Consider the following 21,895-nt stretch of genomic DNA (forward strand, 5'->3'; position numbering starts at 1 on the left):
TCTGAAGAGAAATTCAAGCCAACCACAGAAATTTGCATAAGGAATGAGCCAAATGTTAATCACCATGACAATGGGAAAATGTCTCCAAGGGATGTCAGAAGTCTTCATGGCAGCCCCTCCCATCACAGGCCCAGATGCCTAGGAGGAAAAAAATGGTTTCATGGGCCAGTTCCAGGGCCTTGCTGCTTTGCACAGTCTCAGGACTTGGTGCCCTACATTCTAGCTGTGGCTAAAAGGGATCAACACACAGCTCAGGCCATAGCTTCAGAGGCTGCAAGCCCCAAGCCCTGGCAGCTTCCATGTGGTGTTGAGCATGTGGGTGCACAGAAGTCAAGAACTGAAGTGTGGGGACCCCCCTCCTAGATTTCAGAGGATGTATGGAAACACCTGGATGTCCAGTCAGAAGTTTACTGCAGGGTCAGAGCCCTAATGGACAACATCTGCTAGGGCAGTGCAGAAAGGAAATGTGGGGTTGGAGCCCCACAGGAGTCTTCACTGGGACACTCCCTAGTGGAGATACGAGAAGAGGGCTACTGTGCCTCAAACCCCAGAATGGTATGTCCGCCGACAGCTTGTGCCATGCACCTGAAAAGCTGCAGACACTCAACACCAACCTGTGAAAGCAGCCAGGAAGGGGGCTGTATCCTGAAAAGTCACAGGGGCAGAGCTGCCCAAGGTCATGGGAGCCCATCTCTTGCATCAGCATGACTTGGATGTGAGACATGGAGTCAAAGGAGATCATTTTGGAACTTTAAGGTTTAATGACTGCCCTATAGGATTTTAGACCTGCATGGGTCCTGTAGCCTCTTTATTTTGGCCAATCTCTCTCATTTGGAATGAGTGTATTTACCCAACGCCTGTATCCTCATTGTATCTAGGAAGTAACTAAGTTGCTTTTGATTTTACAGGCTCATAGGTGGAAGGGTCTTGCTTTGTCTCAGATGAGACTTTGGACTTGAACTTTGGGTTAATGCTGGAATGAGTTAAGACTTTGGGGGACTGTTGGAAGGGCATGGTTGTGTTCTGAAATGTGAGGATGTGAAATTTGTGAGGTCCAAGGGCAGAATGATATAGTTTGGGTCTGTGTCCCCATCCAAATCTCACCTTGAATTGTAATCTCCATTATCCCTACATATCAAGGACAGGACCAGGTGGAGGTAATTGGATCATGGGGATGGTTTCCCCCATGCTGTTCTCATGATAACGAGTGAGTCTCAGGAGATCTGATGGTTTTGTAAGCATCTGGCATTTCCCTGCTGGTATTCACTTCATCCTGCTGCCTTGGGAAGAAGGTGCCTGCTTCTTCTTCACCTTCCACCATCATCATAAGTTTCCTGAGGCCTCCCCAGCAGGGCAGAACTGTGAGTCAATTAAACTTCTTTCTTTTATAAATTACCCAGTCTCAGGCATATCTTCATAGCAGTGTAAGAACAGACTAATACAGTAGCTTTATCTATAATTCATGTTTTTGAAAATTTAGGCTGGAAAATACAAGATTTTTTCTTTTAAAATTCATACTTTTGCAACTTAGAATCATGCCAAAGGGAAAAATATGTTTCTGAGTAATTAGAAAATAATAAATCTTACACAACATATTAACTTCCCCTCAGCCTTTCCTTTAGTTCTTCTGAAGTTTACCTTAGCCCTAAATTATTTCACTGGGATTGGAATTTTAGGAAATGTGTATTAAGGAATGTCTTTAGCAGTTAAGGAAAACATACGTCTAAGAAAATTATTTTGAAATATTGTTACATGAACTAAAATGTTAGAACTGAAAACAAAATTCTTGTAACTCCTTCCAGCATAGGCAGGAGTATCTAGGTATCAACTTTAACAACCCAACCAACTTGAACCAACCAGATGGCTAGGAGATTCACCTATTGAGCATGATGTCTTTTATTGATAAAAATATATATAAAACTTCTGTTAAACTTTTAAACTACTACAATCCTATGAAATTTTAACTTACCAGTTTTCTCAATGCTACATAATTAAAAATCATTTAAATCTTCTGATTTTAATTCCTCAGTCTTGAAATCTATTTATTTTTAGTTACATATAAATCCAATCTACTGCTGCTACTAGAAGAAGCTTGGAATTTGAGAACAAAATCAGATGTTTTGTATATTCTCATATTCACTAATTTATTTTTAAATGAGTTTCTGCAATGCATCAAGCAGTGGCAAAACAAGAGAAAAATTAAAATTGGTCAAAAAGATATGTGTGCCAAACAATCCCTTGAAATTTGATGAAGTGACTAATCCTGAGTTATTGTTTCAAATGTGTACCTGTTTATACAAGGGTATCACCTTTGAAATCTCAGCATTAAACAAAATTTTTATAAGCAATTTGTTGTAGCATGATTATTATAAAATTCTGATATAACGTTTTTTGTTACCTGTTTAGAGTTTAAAGAGAAAAAAAAGAGTTCAGAATTATTGCATTTTTATTAGCATTATCCAGGTGCAAAAACTTCTAACACTATGTTCGCATCTTTTTCTCCATTGCCTTCTGAACATACCCACTTGGGTATCTCATTAGCACTGCAAATTCAACATTTTCCATTGCTAATTTTTCTCCCTAAATATTTACTTATTTACTCAGTTTTAGCCAATGTTTCAGTGTTGACCATTTGCTCAAGTCTAGTGGCCTTGCTTCAATGACCTTCAGAGAGCTATTTCAGTCCTTCCTGGACCACTTGCATGCTTCCAACAAAATGAAGCAGTCTTGATGTTAGTCACTCAAATAAATGGAAATGGGCCCATTTACTGGGAATGTTAACAGAATAAAAAGATAGACGTGACACCAGTTGCTTCAGTCCATCTCCATGTACTTGCTTAAGGCCTGGCCATATTTCTCATGGTGGATATGGTTCAGGGCACATGTTTAAATGGCTATTCTTGTAGGATGGTTTGGCTGTTGGATTCCTCATCTTCCCTCTCCTTAGGAAGGAAGGTTACAGTAGTACTGTTGGCTCCTGGAATATAGATTCATAAAGAACTAATGGAGTATCATCTCCCACTGCTCTTGTGTGTGGTCAAAGTTCAGATCCTTTACAGTTTCCACATTCTATCTCTATTTCTATTCATCCTAGTAAAGCCAGTTATTTCAGAAATAAATCCGTCTCTCATTAATTTAATCCTCATTAAGAAAAGTCAACTAATAGCCCGGGCTTGATTTTGGGGAAAATTAGCACTAATATATAAATCTCTATCTTATTTTACTTTACAGAACTCAGAAAGCTTTGTTTGTTTGTTTGTTTGTTTAACAAAGGATACTATTTGCTTCCACACCTCACCCAGGTAAGTTTAGTGAGTACGGTTTTTCCCAGTTGCCCTGACATTTGTTGAGGTACTTGGTGAAGATTCTATTTTGCCTGGTCAAAATGAGTTCTAAAAAGTCACACAATGCCCCAGCTGTGGGCTAAGTTTATTTATTCACAATCAATCGTTCCCAACCCACAAAAATTACCTCATGTACATGCAGAACCTACCATAGCAAGCAAAGGCAAGCAATCTCTTATCTGGTTCCCGGTAAAATTTTCTTTTGAGCTTCTAATACCATCTTCACACCAACAGGTTATATACAGATTGACAAAAACACATACATACTTACATTGTAATTAGATAATATAACCAGTATATAAAGGTGCAAATTAATGTACTCTCCGTGTTAAAAATTCGGAAAGATTGATCCCAAACCTTTATAACAAGTTTTACTGCAAGGAATCTGAATCTAACAGTTGGCTCAACTACTTTACCTTGTTTGGGAAACATAATCAAAACATTCTCTAAGTGAATAGTGTTGATCAGTCCAACACACTATTTGAATCCTAATACTGTTTTTGCTTCTATTTTCATATGAGAAGAGTAACATCCTGGATAGGAAAATAACCCTCACCCCAGCCACATACCCCAAGCTGACTATGTCTTCATTGACTTTATTCCAACCTCTGAGGTTAATCACAAGGAAAACAATGAAGACTCATTCTGCAATCAGAACTTGTCAATCAGAATCCTAAGAGTTATTCTAGACAACTTCCCAAGTACATTTCTAGGAAGTCATTAGCCCCTCATTGTGACCTTGTTCAGTTTCTCTTTATTTCCTGCTTAGAATATCCATTAAGCAAATCAATCAACAATGAATGAATGTAATTCTGAACACTAATTTTAGTGCCGAGGCTACATTACTGAAAACGTATGGTCCCAACATTCGAGAAGCTACTGGTCTGCTGGTATTGATGGAAAGATAGATGACATCAGGATAATGCTATAACGTAATATAGGTAAACAGCACAATGAGAGTGCAAGACAAGCTTCATTCCTCAAGAAAATAAGTACAGGGCAGAAAAGAGGGAATCACCTGACTGTAAAGAATACAGCTTTCTGTACAAACTCTCGGCCTTTCTCATATCTTCAGTTCTGCACTTCATCTTTCCTTAGAAAGGTGGCATCAAGTTTTAAGCCTGTACAAGTAAAATGACTTGCCACTTGCTAGTTACCACTCTGTCGCCTTGAGAATATAGAGGCTCGGGATATGGCAGTACGAGAAAAAAAAAAAAAAGATAAAAATCCCTGCTTTCATGGAACTTATGTTCTATCAGGAAGATAGAATAATTAAGATAAATAAAATATAAAGTTATATTTTAATAACATACATGCTGAGGAAATAATGCAGGGAAAGGTTTAGAGATTAAAGAGCCAAAGCAGGAGAGAGTGTAAGCCGTATGGATAGCTGAGGGAAAAGCATTCCAAGCAGAATAAACAGCAGACGAAGGTCCACGGAGGAAGCATTCCTGGGAGAAAGTGAAGGAAGCCAATGTGGTGGAGGAAGTTGACTAAGGGACCTTAGAAGTTATTGTATGGACTTTGACATATATTCTTAGTGAGAGTGCTTTGTGAATGGGAGTGGAGAGTTAGAGTGTGACAAGGATAGAAATATTGAGACCATTGAAGTTAGCCAGCCAAGAAAAGATAATTGCTTGGATCAAAAGGTAGAAAGAATAAATGGCGTCAACAATGATTCCAAGGTTTTTGGTCGGAGCAACTGGAAGAATGAAGTTACTTATTGATATGGAGGAAACAATGTAGGAGCAGGTTTTGGAGAAAAATCAGGAGCAGAGTTTTGGACATGTTCATTCTGATTTGTATATTAGGCATCTAATAGGAGATAGGAGTTTGTACACACAAGTCTGGAATTCAGGGGAGAGGCCTAGGTTGAAGATATAGGCATTAGAATTATTTTCATATTCATGGTAGTTAAAACCTAGAGACTGGATGAAATTGCCTAAGACATGAGTGAAGATAGAAAGGAAATGAGTCCAAGGATTGCCCTGGGTCTTACCAGTCAGTATTTGTACCTCAAGGAGATGAGGAACAGCCAGCAAGGTATAATGACAAACAGAATGCGATGTCTGTGAAACCAAATGAAAAAATGTTTTAAGGAGGAAGAAACGGTGAGTTGTGTCATATTCTATTGACAAGTCAGGCAGGGTAAGGATGCAAAATTGATCATTGGCCAGGTGCAGTGTCTCATGCCTGTAATCCCAGAACTTTGGGATGCTGAGGCGGGTGGGTCACTTCATCTCAGGAGTTCAAGGCCAGCCTGGCCAGCATGGTGAAACTCCATCTCTACAAAAAAATATGGAAATTATCTGGGCATGCCGGGTCTTGCCTGTATTCTCAGCTACTTGGGAGGCTGAGGTAGGAGAATCACTTCAACCCGGGAGATGGATGTTGCAGTGAGCCGAGATTGTGTCACTGCACTCCAGCCTGGGCAACAGAGTGAAAATCAGTCTCAAAAAAAAGAAGAGAATTGACCATTAAATTTAGCCATGATCCTTGACCTAAGACATTTTGAATGTCTTGATTCTGACAACAGTATGATTGGAGTTATTTAAGTGAGAATAGAAGTAAACAAGGGGAAGACTGCAAAACGAGGCAACTTACTCAAATGTCTTGTGAAGTGGTGCAGAGAAGTAGTACCATAACTCAAACAGGATAAATGATCACGAAAGATTTTTGGTGGGTTTGTTTAATTAAAGACCTAAAGAAGTTCTAATATCTTGTGGTTTATTTTTTCATTTCCTGTGATTTTATAGTTTTTTTTTTTTTTTTTTTTTTTTTTTTTGAGACGGAGTCTTGCTCTGTCATCCGGGCTGGAGTGCAGTGGCCGGATCTCAGCTCACTGCAAGCTCCGCCTCCCGGGTTCACGCCATTCTCCTGCCTCAGCCTCCCGAGTAGCTGGGACTACAGGCGCCCGCCACCTCGCCCGGCTAGTTTTTTGTATTTTTTAGTAGAGACGGGGTTTCACCATGTTAGCCAGGATGGTCTCGATCTTCTGACCTCGTGATCCGCCCGTCTCGGCCTCCCAAAGTGCTGGGATTACAGGCTTGAGCCACCGTGCCCGGCGATTTTATAGTTTTTTTTAAAAATTCTTTACATTTGTTGTAATTGGATTTTTGGAGGAAGAGGAGTGGAAACTGTCTGGTTTTCATATGTCATGTTTAAAAAGAAGTTCTATGTACTTAATAAAAACACCTTAATAAGAAGGATTTTAAAAACAAGTGAATTCTTTAACCCATCTATAGGATGGTAAGAAGTTTATGCCAGGTCCTGTTGTAAGACAAGTGGTGATTCCAAAGGGACCCATCTTACAGGACATCCAATTATAAGAAGCAAGTGTTTGAAACCATGAACACAAAAAATTAATGGGTCTCTTTTTCAAACTGTGGATCTATGGAACTATAATTTGTTTTTCTTAATGAAGATGCGAATCAGAACAGCCATTTCCTGCAATTTCCACCTTTCAAATAAATGCATACAAGTAAAACCTGATTAAAATAAATATCACATTCAGAAAATAGCAATATAAGAAGCTCCAAAAGATCAGCCTGTGAATTTTACATGAAAATGGAAGAGGGGAAGTTACAGGCCATTACTTTGATGAAAATCCCAGACCTGTTTTTCCAGCAAACTAGGTCCACCTCCACCTTCTACCCACAGAACATCCAGCCACCTACACACTAGCTTCTTCCCCCTCACCAAGTTCATCCAAGTAGAACTTAGCCAGTCATTCTGATCCACTATACCCTAGGAGTAATTGAGAACCACATGAAAAAAATGTGTGCAGGATACCGTAGTGTACTTTTCTGAAGGACATTAAAGATGAATTCACTGAACTGTGTCAAAGAACTAAATTTTCAGGCAATAGTATGAAAATAATATTAATCAAGCTTTCTTTGTTTACTGCTGAGTAATTGAGTAACGTTTATTACTAGATTTTGGGAGTAGGAAAGTGAATGAATGAGTGAATGAATGAGGGACTAAGCTGTAAGAGGTTAATAATCACAGTAACTACTATTTATTCAGGCTATTGCATTCCAAATATTAGCCTTGAGAATAACGCCATAGAGATGAGGAAATAGCAGTTCAGTTGCCCAAAACACACATCTTTTTTCATCAAAGAAAAACTAGAGTACAAATCTTGTGGGACTGGTTCCAGCGCCCTTAATATTTATTACCACACTGGCGGTACTGAAGATTTATCTGCAGGGTCTACAATAACTGGAAAGTGATTTTGAATGAAAATTTGCTTAGCAGAAATGATGATTAGCCCTTGCTAGAACTGATTTCATTGTCACTAGTCTCCTAGATATAATCCTGGGCCTACTAGACTAAGGACGAAGCTCTATGCAAATATTCTGCCTTAGCTTAGTGTAAATATCAGACCTATTAAACTTACTTCCAGAAAATGAAATGGAGGCTTTCCTACAATATTCTGTGCAAGAGAACCATTTTATGATAAAACTGCATTTTTATTCTTTGACCACCTAAATTATCCTACTTTAGCCCTTTATTTCCCCAAGTTTCAATAATATACACTATTTAGAAAATATGTTTTCTTGATATAATATGCACTATTTAGAAAATATAGACACAGGAAATTTTTTTACAAAAGAAATGAAGTGAGTGTGTGCTTAAGAAAAGAAGTACCATGCCAAAACAAAACAGTGCAAATATATTTTGAATGCAAAAATAACCTACCTTTTACAAAGATGAATGACAATGAAATGTCACCTTCTTAACTATTTTGAAATACTTCACTTTTTTGTTTTTGCTTGATTCAATTTGTATTGAATCAAACTTTAAGCAAACTTGCTTAAATAAATCTGAAATTGGGGAGTGACTGTACTGAAATTTGAAAGAAAGCGGCAGTGTAAGGCAGGGTTGCCTAGCAGAGAGCCTAGCAGCTGCCTGACAAGACACCTGACAAGTTGGAATTGCTGAATTCAGCATGGTTCAGGGACTAGTCTTTCATTTTGAAGTTCAGAAGTCTGATTATATCTGCACATCTATTATGGATCGCTTCACATTAAATAATCTCATTTACAAACCAATCCGTCTCTCACCATGATTGACATTGTAACAACCATTTTGATTAAAGGATACAACTTCTTTAGGTCACATATTTCTAAAGTAGCTAAGCATACATGACCCACATCAGGCTAGTCTTCCTTGCAATCTTCCTCTTCTAGCCAAAAGTGATACATCAGTGTTGGTGCTCAATCCAAAGTGGGCCAATCATGGTTGATTCTGCTGGAAAATACAAAAGAGAAAGAGAATGAGTGGCTATATTCAGAAAATGTAAATCTAAGAGCTGTCTGTAGCCATGTTTTCATCTTGTGGATAAATGAAACATGAAGTCCTTTACAGAATATATTAACATTGATATTCAGAGAAAGCAGGAAAAAAGAAAATAATAAAGGCATCCGAGACTTCTTTAGACCTAGTAGTTTTACAATACGTTCCCTCTTTTTGCTTAGGTATTTGATTTGGATTCTAAGTAATATACTCTTTAATACAAATATTTTTTGTAAAGTAAAAATCATAAATCTAGCTGGTAGAGATCTCTCTGTTAAAATCTCAATTCCGTCACTTCTAATCTTTTACTTAGAAGAAGTTGCTTAATAGTGCTTTTCTGGGTTTTCTCTTCAGAATGATTATGGTAATTTACATTTCTACCAGCTGTTTATGAGATATTTTCCAACAGTTTTACCCTCACTGGATATTTAATGTCTTTAATATTTGCTAATCACCAATCTAATAAGTGTGCTACTTTGTTGATATTTACATTTTCATATGCCTTTTTATAAAATAACACATCTGAGGAAAATAAGGTTGATTTTTTTCTTTTTTATTAATCATTTCCTGATTCATGTGAATTAAATTCTTGGTCCATTCTTCCTATTAGGGGCTCATGTTTTTCTTAATTACTTTTAAGCGATCCTTATATAGAAAGAGCAACAATTATTGGCAACTGTAATTTTTGCAGATATAGTTTCCCTGTTTGTCACTTGCTTTCTATTTTGTTCAGATATCTTTGAGCTGGAGAATTTACAGTGTGTACTCAAGTCTAAGTCTGTTTTCTGTTTTCTTTATTTTGGGGTATGCCTTGTTTGATTTTTCTCAGGAAGGCTTTTTATTATTAAATTATGTGACTATTTCTAGCTTTTCCTCTGGCATGTTATTTCATCTTTCACATGTAAATGTTTAATCTACCTAGAATTAATGTTTTTGTGTGGTATAAGTTAAGGGCCTATCCTCACTTATTCTCCAATTGGTTAAAGAGACTCTTCAGTTGTATAGTAAATCCTTACTTGTTTGTGTCTCGGTGTTTTTTATTCTAATCCATTCAACCCTCTGGCTTTACAACAATACTGCATTGTTTTAATTACTCTAGCTTCCAAATAATGTACTATTTCCATAGGCCTTTTCATTTCCATAAAACATTTAAACTAATAAAATTTTGTTGCAGTTAAAATGTGTTTTTCTCCTTGTTTTATTTGATTGGTGTAAAATACTTTCAATTCAATAACTTCTTACCAATAATTTTATAAAGAACCTGACAAAGTAATCACTTTGAAGAGTTAACTTTGCATTGAATTCCTGTCCCCTCTTTTCTAATGTGAGGTGAAAGATCTACAGTGCTGGCAATTCATTTAAAAATATATATGAAAAGACTGCCCTTTGTGACAATATAATTCACACTTTTACCAATGTTACTAGTTTTCAATAGACTTCAGGGTGAAGAGGATAAAACAGCATCCATACTTTTGAACATTTATGTAAATATATCATCAGAAATAAATACTAAAGGAAAATGAACAATCTAAATCACTCTTCTTTTTTCTTTTCTCAATTTTTTCTTCTCTCTCTCATCTTTGTTCAACCGATAGCTCTTGTAACGGAAATTTCTGTTTCATTATGCATATTCTTTACCAATTATAAAAGTGGACCAATCCTATTTCAAGTGGTATTGATACATAATACTGAAAAAAGGGCTATACATCCCATAGTCATTGAATATCTTTACGTTAAAAAAGTGTTTTACTACATAGAGAGCTTTATTCTGTGACTCTGTGGCATCTAGAAACCAGGAAGAATCTGCTCTAGAATTCATATAACATGGCCTCTGGCTAAAGAATGGAAATACCAAGTCTTATTGGAGAAAGTCAAGGTGGTATAATTATTACGGGTAGATGTGTATATACCCACTGTGTCTTAAGTGAACATGTACTTGAAATGGAGGAGGAACTGTAGCACATGGCAGAGTTATCTGTTCTCCCTAGGCTGCTAGATTTATGAACACCAGAAACAGCAATCCGGCTTCAACTGAGAAATCTGCTGAGGAAGTTTTTCCTAGCTGAAACAAACATGAAGGCCGGAAAGTTTTGTAGGTCTGCTATAGACTGAGTGTGTCCCCACAAAATTGATATGTTGAAGCCTTACACTCAGTGTCATGATATTTGGAGGTGAGGCCTTTGGAAAGTCATTAGGTCATGAGAATGGAGCTTCCATGAATGAGATTACTGTCCTTAAAAGAAGAGACATAAGAGAGCTTATTTCCTCTCTCTTTCTGATCTCCACCATGTGAAAATATAAGGCTATCATGTGCAAACCAGAAAGTAGGGCCCTCACAAGATACCAGATCTATCAGCACCTTGATCTTGGATTTCCCAGCCTTCAGAATTGTAAGAAGTAAATGTTTACTGTTAAAGCCAGCCAGATTGTGGCATATTTGTTATAGCAGCCTGAATTGACTAAGATAAGGCCTAAGCAAATCTATAACAAAGGATAAAGGCAGCAGGTTAAAAATGACTTTGTACTTACTGAAGAAACATTCCTTGACAAAGCTCACCTTTAGTGCAGCAATGAAATTTCAGAAAATGCAAATTAAGAGCATTTTCTGGATTGCAAAGACAGACATCCACCTTTGCAAATGTCTAGTCTTTGTAAGATAGTAGCAATGTTTCAAATGACACTTACAGAAAAGTAAGAGAATATGTTTAGGTGAATTTTCCCCAAAAATGTGGTAAATACGTTCAACAGAATAATTTTTCTACTAGGAAACACCCTTAAATTACTTTAAATTTTTCAATTTATGTATCTATATAATGAGCACTGATTACCTGGTATTAAACAGCCCTAACATTCTGTCAGAGCTGAAACCAGGTTACTTTCCATCTACTCTTTTTCACTTATTTACAGCTATGTTTCTTGCAATAGACTTGGCAGTGCTAAATACTGGGTTCTGTAATAACAGCCCTCACAACTAGGAATTGGCTTTTGACTAAATTGGCTGGTCAGTGCTGTGAGATTCATGAGCATCCTATTAGCTCTGAACATTTGAAAAAAATGTAGCCAAAATATGGAATCAACCTTAGTGTCCATGAATGGCTGAATTAACAAAGAAAATGTGGTATATATGTACTCACACACACACATGCACAGTGGAATGTTATTCAACCATAACATAGAAAGAAATGTTATTTAAAACAACATGGATGAGCCTGGAAGACACTATATTAAATGAAATAAGCCAGGCACAGAAAGAAAAATACTGCATGATCTCACTTCTGTGTGGAATCTAAAAGTTAAACTCATAGAAGTGAAGAATAGGATGGGGGTTACCAGGGGTCACGGTGATGGGGGTATAGAGGAGAAATGAAAAAAGATTGGTCAAATTGTACGTACACAGTTTCAGTTAATATCTTCACTCAAGATCTATCGTACAACACGATGACTACAGTTAATACTAATGTACTGAATACTTGAAAATTGCTTACAGAGTAGATTTTAAATGTTGTCAGCACAAAATATAGGTACATGATGGATATGTTACGCGGCTTGATTTAATCATTCCACAATGTATACATATATCAAAACATCATGTTGCACCCCATAAATATATATGCTTTTAAAAAGAACAGAAACAAATTTAGACTTAGGGATGAATTAACTCGTCTCTAAGAAATCACGTACATGTTCAGCGATTTTGTACAGTGTGAATATAGCTAGGCTAGTGCTACATTTTCCAGAATTATCTTCTCTGTAATTTCAGGCCAGGACCACCCATATGAGAAATGATAATTGGAACGCGGCCCCAAAGCAGCCACCATTGGGTTTTATAGTTCTGTGTAGGGCATCAGGCAGTGTTGCAACGCAAATAACTTTGTTACTGGTCTGCTGGCTCACATTGTTGGTGTGGGGCAGCAGGCAAGCCCACAGCTCCTCCACATCCCCTGGATCTCCTGGTTTAGCTTTTCTGAGTCCTGAAGCAGGCATGTGTACAGTTCTGTAGTAAACACAGCCCCTAAGCATACAAATCACTCACATCATTATGGTTGGATATTTTGAGAAGTGGGTATGGTTTCCAGTTTGTCCTAGGTCACTCTAATCACACGTGTGTGTGTGTGTGTGTGTGTGTTTGTGTGTGTGTGTTTCCACTTCTGGCCCTACTGATCTACAGAAACTTCAGGCTGACCACCAAATGCAGTGGTAATGTTATGCCCAGACCCTTTGTTCCCCGAAAAAGACCACCAGAGTCCAGAGTCAAAGCCAAGCGGCAAGGATCTTTAATGCAAGTTCGAACTTGGTCCTTCCGTTCCACAACATACAGGAGGGCCCAGAACAATGCGTGCGCTTGCCTTTTATAGCCTAATGTAAACAGGACTTGTAAAGTTGCAGAGGAACGAGGGAATTCTCTAGGTTACAGCATTACAATTGGTTAACATTTTAAGTTTATACATTTAGCAGTTTTTTTTATTGGTTCCCGTGCTCTCACAAACGGCTGTTTTCTTATCGGGGATTTTCCAGGTGGTGTCCTTCTAAAGTTGAGATATATGGTAGTCTTTGAATTGAAAGATATATGGTAGGGAGACATATGGTGGGATGAGCCCAGGAAGTTGAGGGATATATGGAGGGGAGACATATGGTGGGATATGTTTATACTGGGCTCAGGAAGTTGAGAGATATATGGCAAGCACTAGTAATTAGAACAGAAAAAGAACAAGACAGGGACTTTCACATTGCTTGTCTATACAACATCTGAAATCTATAGATAACATTATCGGCTAGGTCTGGCATCAACTTTTAACTAGGCTCAAGGCGCCGCCCGGGCTGTCTGCCTGTAGGGTCAACTTCTAACTAGGCTCAAGGCGCCGCCCGGGCTGCCTGCCTGTAGATTTCATTTGGTCTCTTTCAGTAACATTCTTCTATGATTTGTCTACCCTATATTAAATCCTGATTCCTTATCACTCATGGTAAGTCTTCTTCCCTGGTTGCAACCTATAAAATTGGGTGCCTGAAATAAAGGTGTTACCACAATAAAAACCCAAAACACATTGGCTCTGGGAGAAGATAGCAAGAAGAAGATGAAAAGGACTTGAGAAGACTGTTAAAGCTGGAAGGGGCTTCATGAGACAATGAGGATGCTAAAAACATTGAGGATATGGTTATATATGGGAAAGTCTGGTCACAAAGCTCCCTGTTGTAATATATAAATTAAATAGGATATCTAGCAAACTTTTTTATTTAGTTGGAGAGCTTTGCAGACAGAATGAGAAAAATGCCACCAGGCTTTTTCTAGCTTCCTGTAATTAAGTACAACATTGGTTGGGGGAGAGAGACTAGGAAAGAGAGAAAGAAACTGTTCCACTTTAATTTATATTTTAGGAATTTAGAAGAAATATAAAGGGCCCAGAAATTGCTGGGTTGAAAAGAAAATGTTTTGTCATCCCCAGTTATTGCAAGCAAAAGATTCTCAAAAAGAAAAGAAATAGCTTCAGTAAATATAAAATCCAGCACACTAAAAGAAACTGAGGATAAAAATCACAAGTATGTGGTTGCTATAAATCCCTTTGTTGAGACCTCAAAAACTGTAAGGATTAAACAGGAGAGTTCCCTGATCCCCTTTACTGGACATGTGACACGGGTGTGGCTCAGCTGTTCAATTGAGCTATTTGATTGCAAAACATGGCCATTCTATGTGGATGAGGACCCAGAGGTCAGAATCAATAGCACTGAAGGCAGGAGCAACAAACAAGGGGAATCATTTGTAGGAAGCAGACCTGTTCCCAACCCTGAATGTCAGAATTACTAATGACCAATAATAGCCGGTGCATCTGTATTCCCTTCACTTTTGAACTGGAGCTTCTACTGCACTTACCTTTCTTCATCTCACCATTGTGTGGAGGTAGAAAGAGTCTTTTTAGTTCACAGCTTATGAGATACAGAGGAACCAGGGCCAACTGGCCAGAACGCCTCATCCATACCTGGATCTGAATTAGATGATAGCCCCTTGAAACCTGGCCTAAGCATGGTGCTATAATGCAATGAGAACTTCACAAGGCTCATGGGAAGGGTTGAATGTATTTTGTGTATGGTCATAGGGAAGGCAATGGCCCATTAAAGATGACCATAAATTCTTTGACATTCGTCTCATGTACTTATGGGGTATATATGCCTTCCCCTTGAACCTAAATGGGCCCTTTGACTGCTTTGGCAAATAAAACACAGCCAAAATGATATTATGTCAGTCCCTGGGCCCAGGACTTAAGAGATGAACATTTTTATTTTGTATCTTGGAATACTTGCCTTTGTAGTTTTGAGTCTTCACATAAGAAGTACAATTATCTTGCTAGAAGGACCATGTGGAGAAGTTCTAAGACTACATGGACAGGGAAAAGAGCCCAGGTAAGCCCAGCCTTCCAACAATTCTTGCTATGGCTAGGCCTGTGAGCGAACCTGTTTTGGACCTCTGAATCAGCCCACCAGCTGAATATTACCACAGGATGCCCATCAACATCACAGGGAGCAACTCATGAGATATAATAATTTTTTGTGTGTATAAATAAATAAGGCTTGGGGTAATTTACTACAGCGAAATAGATAACTGAAATTATATCTCAATGTGAGACATCCCGGGCTTCAGCTGCTGACATGGAAAAAAAGCCCTCCTTATCATTCTATTATGGCAAAAGCAAAGCACTTCCCCTTTCCTTGGCCTTCCTGGCAGTGAGTTGGCCTCAAGGTGTAGGCATTCTTTGCTCCCTGTACTGTAAATCTTACCAGCACTATTCTTACTGGGTTAGTAAGCTTTTTAAACTTTGGAATCCGATAATTGGAAGTCATTTGTATCTCACACCCACATACATCCCCCTCCCAAGCTTTACCAGCAATAATTGTGTTTTGGCCTCCATCTATACTCTTTTGGGGTATTTCTCTTACCTTCAGAACTCAGGTAGATATGGGAGTAGGGAAAAGAGTATTTTCTTCATCCCCTTCTAAACTTCATCAACATATAGTATTTCTGCCAAGCCCAACATTCAGAATTTTAATGCAATCAGATTAGTTTTATTTGCTTTTAAAAATCAGTAATATGAAAGAACTGATTTATTTGTCATGTTTCATTAACCAACTCTAATAACTTTCTATATGCTCTCTAAACAATTTAAATGCATTTCTGCAAATTGACCTGCCTTTAATCTCTTTGATACGTATCTGTTAACTGGGAGGTTTATATCTACATAGACATCTATCCCTCTCTATATTTAAAGGGCGAGTAAAATTATAGAGCTTTAATACTTATTCTGTAAATTTGTTTACCTCTCATTTCATTTTAAACATAAAAATTCTGTTTAATCATATGCTATATCCATAAACCCATATGTTTAAAACTTAGTCTGAAAAAGACATAGGAAATAATTTACAGTAAAGCTGTTCTAAGAATTCACAACTTCTGCTTATTGTTGGCTTTTGGTTTCCTCTCAGGTTGCCATCTGGGTAGCTATTTCTTGGACTTCTTCCCTCACACCTAGACCCCAGCTACCACAAGCCACATAACCTGGAAAGCTTCAAACCTAGTTTAATCTTCTTAGGTGAAGTAAGATTACAAAAGCACTGTTTATCTCACTAAAAACCTTTCATTTGGATTACTTGGAGTTCCTTCCAAAGGGACAAGTGTGTAATGACAAGACATCCCTTTCTTTGGTCTCCACGCTTTCTTCAGCAGGGGTCAAGGAGAGCACCATATCTCTGTGTTCTGGTGAGAGACTCGCCACTCTCTCTTCTCCCAACTCCAACCCCTGTACTCAAAGCTTCTTCCTCAATATTTTCCTTAAGACCATTAAGATCAATCTTATTATGCTGTTTGTCTTTATTTACCTCAACTACTACTAAAAACACAGGTCATCCCTCATTTCCCATACCATAGGCACCATTATGTATGTGAACATCCCTATACAGATTCATATCCCACCCCTTCCCATTTCGGAGCTTTTCTGCTGTGTTTTAAGAACTCACAGTCATTCAACAGCAAAATCCTCTGTGTCCTTAACTTGTTTTCTTACCTTCCTAGTCTGAAACTAGATTCTCTCCTAAAGACACTTGTTCCCTGGCAGCTTTCTTGAGTAGTAATTGTTTTCTCTTCTACCCTCCTCATACAACTTGGCCTGGAGGAGAGATAGTTACCTCTTTGCTCAACATTGCTACTTCCAGATCATGCTCCTTCTTCCCTGCCATTTCGATATGTTACTGTCACCAGCCATGCCTCCTTATTGTACCATTCATAGTGCTCTCATGTCTTGAATTTAACACCTGGCTCACTGTCAGTCTTTTCAACACTGTTCCTGCCAAAATTCTCAGTGATTTCAAGTGTAAGACCTAGTTGATCCTTCCAAATCACTGGAACTTTGATTTCCTAAACTTTGCTCTAGTGATTTCAACTCTTACCCGACCTAATACATTCACTTTCATCATTGTACATAAGACTTGGCCCCATCAATAAAAAATGCAACTTCTCCATATTTAAATTTTAAGAATCCCATTCTTCGCTGACCACCTCCTATTTTTCCACTAATAGATATGGACAAGAACAAGATAGAGATTGTGAGAGCTGATATGATCATGTTTTAAACCCTAGGCTAAGGCAGTCTAAAGAAACCACATTTCATAAAATCGTTTTACTACTTTATTTTCAAAAATTTGAATATTTTTCACCTCTGTGTATAATACTTGACTTGTTTTTCTAAGACCACCAGAGCGGGCGCAAAGGAACCAGCGACTAGGCAAGGGTAGGAGCAAAACTGCAAGTTTATTTTGGTCACCTAGCTTCAGGGGAAGAAGGTGGGTAAGGAGAGGTCTGTTGGCCTCCGGCAAGTGAGGCCCACAGAGTTCTCCATGCTGCTCTCGGACGGAATTCCGACAGTCCCGACCGCACCGCAGTGGGGAAGCTGGGAAGTCCGCCCATGGAACTGGTCCGGAGCGGCTTTTCTGGGAGTGGGAGGGCGATAGGCGGGGCACGGGCGTGTCCGGGGGCGTTCCGCAGGTGCGACCAGGTAAATCTTGGTCTCTTCAGATTGACGTCACCTGGCGCATGCCCAGTTGGTCTGCACCTTCCCGGGCGTCGGCTGCATTTTCGCGCGCGCGGGAAAAGTTGGGGGGGATGAAGAACCCGGAAGTGCGCCATCTTGCCTCCGTTCGTCCAAACAGTCCAACCTTTTATTGGTAATAGTGATAAAGGGGCGCCGTGGTCTGTCTGGCTACTTCCTGCTGTTAAGGGGCGTCGTTAAGGTCGGGGCCCATGGTTGGCATTTGGACGTACGGATGAAGAATAAAATAAGGCACAGTATTAGTATAGGAACGAGGTATGGAAGCATTTGTCGGAATATGGGCAAAACCCAGAAGGAAGGTCCCGGCAAGGTTGGGGTGTTAAGGTTTTGTATCTCAGTTTTTTATTTTATTGAGGGTTTGAATGTTAGTGTCTACTAGGCCTGACTTGCTAACATAATAGCAGCACTCTTCTCCAAGGAAGAGACAAGTGCCTCCTTTTTCAGCTGTAAGCAAGTCTAGGGCTCGCCTGTTTTGGGCAGCTACTCAGGCTATTGAGGTAGTTCGGCGCTGCAGGGAGGCCAGGCTTTTAGCTGATTCCAATAACTAGAGGGAGGACAACAGCCCGTTTTTTTTACGGGGGTGTCGTAGTGGCATGGAAAGTTGCTGGAAAAGCTCTGCTACTTCTGCCTGGCTGTATAAAGTTAGACTGGGGACCAAGGACACGGGGACATAGAGGGATTAGTTAATGGCTGTATGGTTAAGAGTTTTAGAGAGAGATCAGTTGCACGAGAAATAGCCTTCAATGGGGGCTGTTTGGCCTCCATTGGGTGCCTGAGTATGATTACCTCAGGATGAATTTGGAGTTGAATAACGGAAAGGAAGGATTGGGCAGTTTGGACGAGAAATAGCCTTCAATGGGGGCTGTGTGGCCTCCATTGGGTGCCTGAGCATGATTACCTCAGGATGAATTTGGAGTTGAATAATGGAAAGGAAGGATTGGGCAGTTTGGATTTCTGGTATAGTGGCGCCTGGAGTGTAAGTAAATTGTGGGATGTTTGACCAGTTGTGTTGAAGGCCATGGGCAGGGGGCTGCCACTAGGTGGGGGCCTTCTAAAGCCTCACAGAGGAAGCAGTGGGAGAGATTGGTTATATTCACAGTGTAGGTTAAGTCTAGCCTTTGGCAGATAAGTGCGAGCCATGAGAAAGGGGTCTCTATTGTGTGGAGAGAAGTTTGATAGCCTTAAGGAAGGCAACTGGCAGAGCTATGTACTACTGAGTGTGTTCGGCTGTCTTGTGTCCAAGTTTCAGTGATGAGAAAAAAATTGCCATACAGTAGGCGGACTAGCAAAGGTCTGAGTGTATGAGTGAAACAGCAATATAAGTATAAAATGAGACTTCATTTTCCGTGTAGTCACGGAGTGTCCCTTGCCACTGGAGATGTTCAATGAAGGTTAGGAGATGGGAGAACCACTGCTCTGGACTATTGTCTGGAGGTAGATATGGGTCTGGGGTTATGTATTGAAAGTCTGATAGGTTTATGTAGAAGATGGTGAGAAAGCGAGCTAAGCGCCAGGGGTCAGGGAGCATGAACTAGTTAAGAAAGTTTTGTAAGTTTGAGGCGAGTGGGGGAAAGTTGAACTGATGTCCACTGATTGTTCCCGGTGGGGGCCCTCTTTAGCTGGGAATGAGGAATGAGTGTGCAGAGTAGTTGTTGGCCAGGCAGCAACTGAGGAGTGGAGTTTTTCGTGGGGTGGATGGCTTTCCGCTTACTCCTACTATAGAGATATCGGATGGAAGGCTAGGTCCAGAGAAGGACGGCAAAACAGAATAGGTAGCCTCGCTGTTGATTAAAAAATTGATTGTCTTACCCGCTACCAGGAGAGTTACCCGCGGCTCGGCGAGGGTGATGGGGGTCCCCGAGTCTCGGCACCTTCAGTTGTTGTTGTCGTCCAGATGTAGGAGCTGGAAGGAGCTCCCAGGATCCTGGGAAAGGGGGTCACGTGGAGACGCAGCACCTGTTCTCAGGGTGGGGCAATCAGACTTCCAGTGTCCTCCCTGCTGGCAAGCAGGGCAGGGGGTTGCTGGTGGACGAGGCTTAGGACATTCATTGGCCCAATGTCCTGACGCCTTGCACTTATAGCAAGGCTGCGTTGGGGCTCGGGGACCTTGCGGACACCTATTGGCATAGTGTCCCGCCTTGCCGCACTTATAGCAGGCTCCTTTCGTAGCCTTGGAGTCTGCGGAGTGTGTACTCTCTGGTCTGGGGTTACGACTGGGCTGTAAAGCCGCTGCTAGGAGTTGGGCCTTCTGTTTGAGGCGTGCCTGTCGCACTGCCTCAGCCGTCTCCTCTCTGGAGTTATAGACCTTAAAGGCTAATTTAACCAGATCTTGTATTGGTGCCTGAGGACCATCCTCTACCTTTTGAAGTTTCTTACGAATGTCAGGAGCTGATTGAGAAATGAAATAAGACGCCAAAATGGTGGCCCCTGTGGGGGAGGCCGGATCTAACCGGGTATATTGGTTAGAACCTCAGTCAGCCTCTTTAAGAATGCGGCTGGATTTTCTTCTGGATTTTGTATAATTTCTTTTAATTTGTTAAAATTTACAGTTTTGTTTGAGGCTGTTTGCATACCAGCCAACAAACACTGAACCATTATGTCTCGCCTACGGCGCCCAGGCTGGTTTGCTTGGTAGTTCCAGTCTGGGTCTGCCGAGGGGACTGCTTGCTCCCCTAGTGGGATGGTGGCATCAGTTAAATGTAGTTGGTTGGCGTGCTGCCTGGCGGCCGCTACGATGCGCTCTTGCTCCTCAGGGTTTAGGGTGGAGGTTAGGATAACCTGGAGGTCATGCCAAGTTAAGTCATAAGCCTGACAAAGATATCTAAATTCCTTTATGTAAACGGTGGGATTAGCTGAGAAATCCCCTAAACGCTTTTCAATTTTGGAAAGATCGGCCAATGAAAAAGGGACATGTACTCTGACTACCCCCTCCGCCCCAGCCACCTCTCGCAAAGGCGCTAACACTGTAGGAGGGTGTGGGGCAGGAGTGGAGGCATCAGCAGGGCACTTAGAGCGGGTGTGTGCAGAGACAGGAGACTCAAGACAGCCAGTTGGGGGCCCCGAAGGAAGCACGGGACTGAGTGGATTACTAGTAGGTAAGGAAGAGGAAGGAGGAGTCCGGGCGGAGGGAGGAGAAGTATAGGGCGGAAGTGAGGGAAACCCTAGATCCTCCGGCTGAACAGAAAGGAATGAAGACTCCTCTTTTTCGGGTTCCTGTGAGCCGGCGTCCTTGGCTAGCATAACTTGGGCCGAAGAGCACCGGCTACACAGGTCGGGACGAGAGCGTAAGGCCCAAAAGCCTTGTATGTACGTAATTTCAGACCACTTGCCTAGCCACTGGCAGAAATTGCTGAGGTCGATCACGCCACAGTGGAAAGGAAAATTAACTGCTTCCTCCTAAGGTCTTGTTCAAGCTGTAAGGTTTTTTAAATTGGCTAGGAGGCACCCCAAGGGGGTGCTCTTTGGAAATTTGGACTGGGGGTTTCCCATTTGTTTCCTCTTTACCGACAACAATGGACCCAATGGACATGGGAATGGATCCCTGCCTGGCTTCAAAGCGTCCTTTGGAACCAGCAGAGACAGACGAGAGGCTCTTGAAGCCTAAGTGGAGATTACCTTCAGGCGGACGTCTCCGTCCTGAACGGGTCTCCCGAGCCACTTGGTGGCTCCAAATGGACCCCGGACCTGCGCAGGATTTCTGGCCGAGGGAGGTAAAGAGGAGACAAGGGCACTTACCCCAGAGAGGCCGTGAGAGTGAGGGAAGCGGGTCTCAGGTCCTGGTCCATCTGCGGCGTGGAGCGAGGAGGAGGAGGAGGCTCCCCAGACCCTGGGGGCCCCGAGGAGGGGTCTCCTCCCGGGTTCGGCACCAACTGACTTGTTTTTCTAAGACCACCAGAGCGGGCGCAAAGGAACCAGCGACTAGGCAAGGGTAGGAGCAAAACTGCAAGTTTATTTTGGTCACCTAGCTTCAGGGGAAGAAGGTGGGTAAGGAGAGGTCTGTTGGCCTCCGGCAAGTGAGGCCCACAGAGTTCTCCATGCTGCTCTCGGACGGAATTCCGACAGTCCCGACCGCACCGCAGTGGGGAAGCTGGGAAGTCCGCCCGTGGAACTGGTCCGGAGCGGCTTTTCTGGGAGTGGGAGGGCGATAGGCGGGGCACGGGCGTG

The sequence above is a fragment of the Trachypithecus francoisi genome, unplaced genomic scaffold (assembly GCF_009764315.1).
Source record: "Trachypithecus francoisi isolate TF-2019V2 unplaced genomic scaffold, Tfra_2.0 Lachesis_group14, whole genome shotgun sequence".
Lineage (NCBI taxonomy): Eukaryota > Metazoa > Chordata > Mammalia > Primates > Cercopithecidae > Trachypithecus > Trachypithecus francoisi.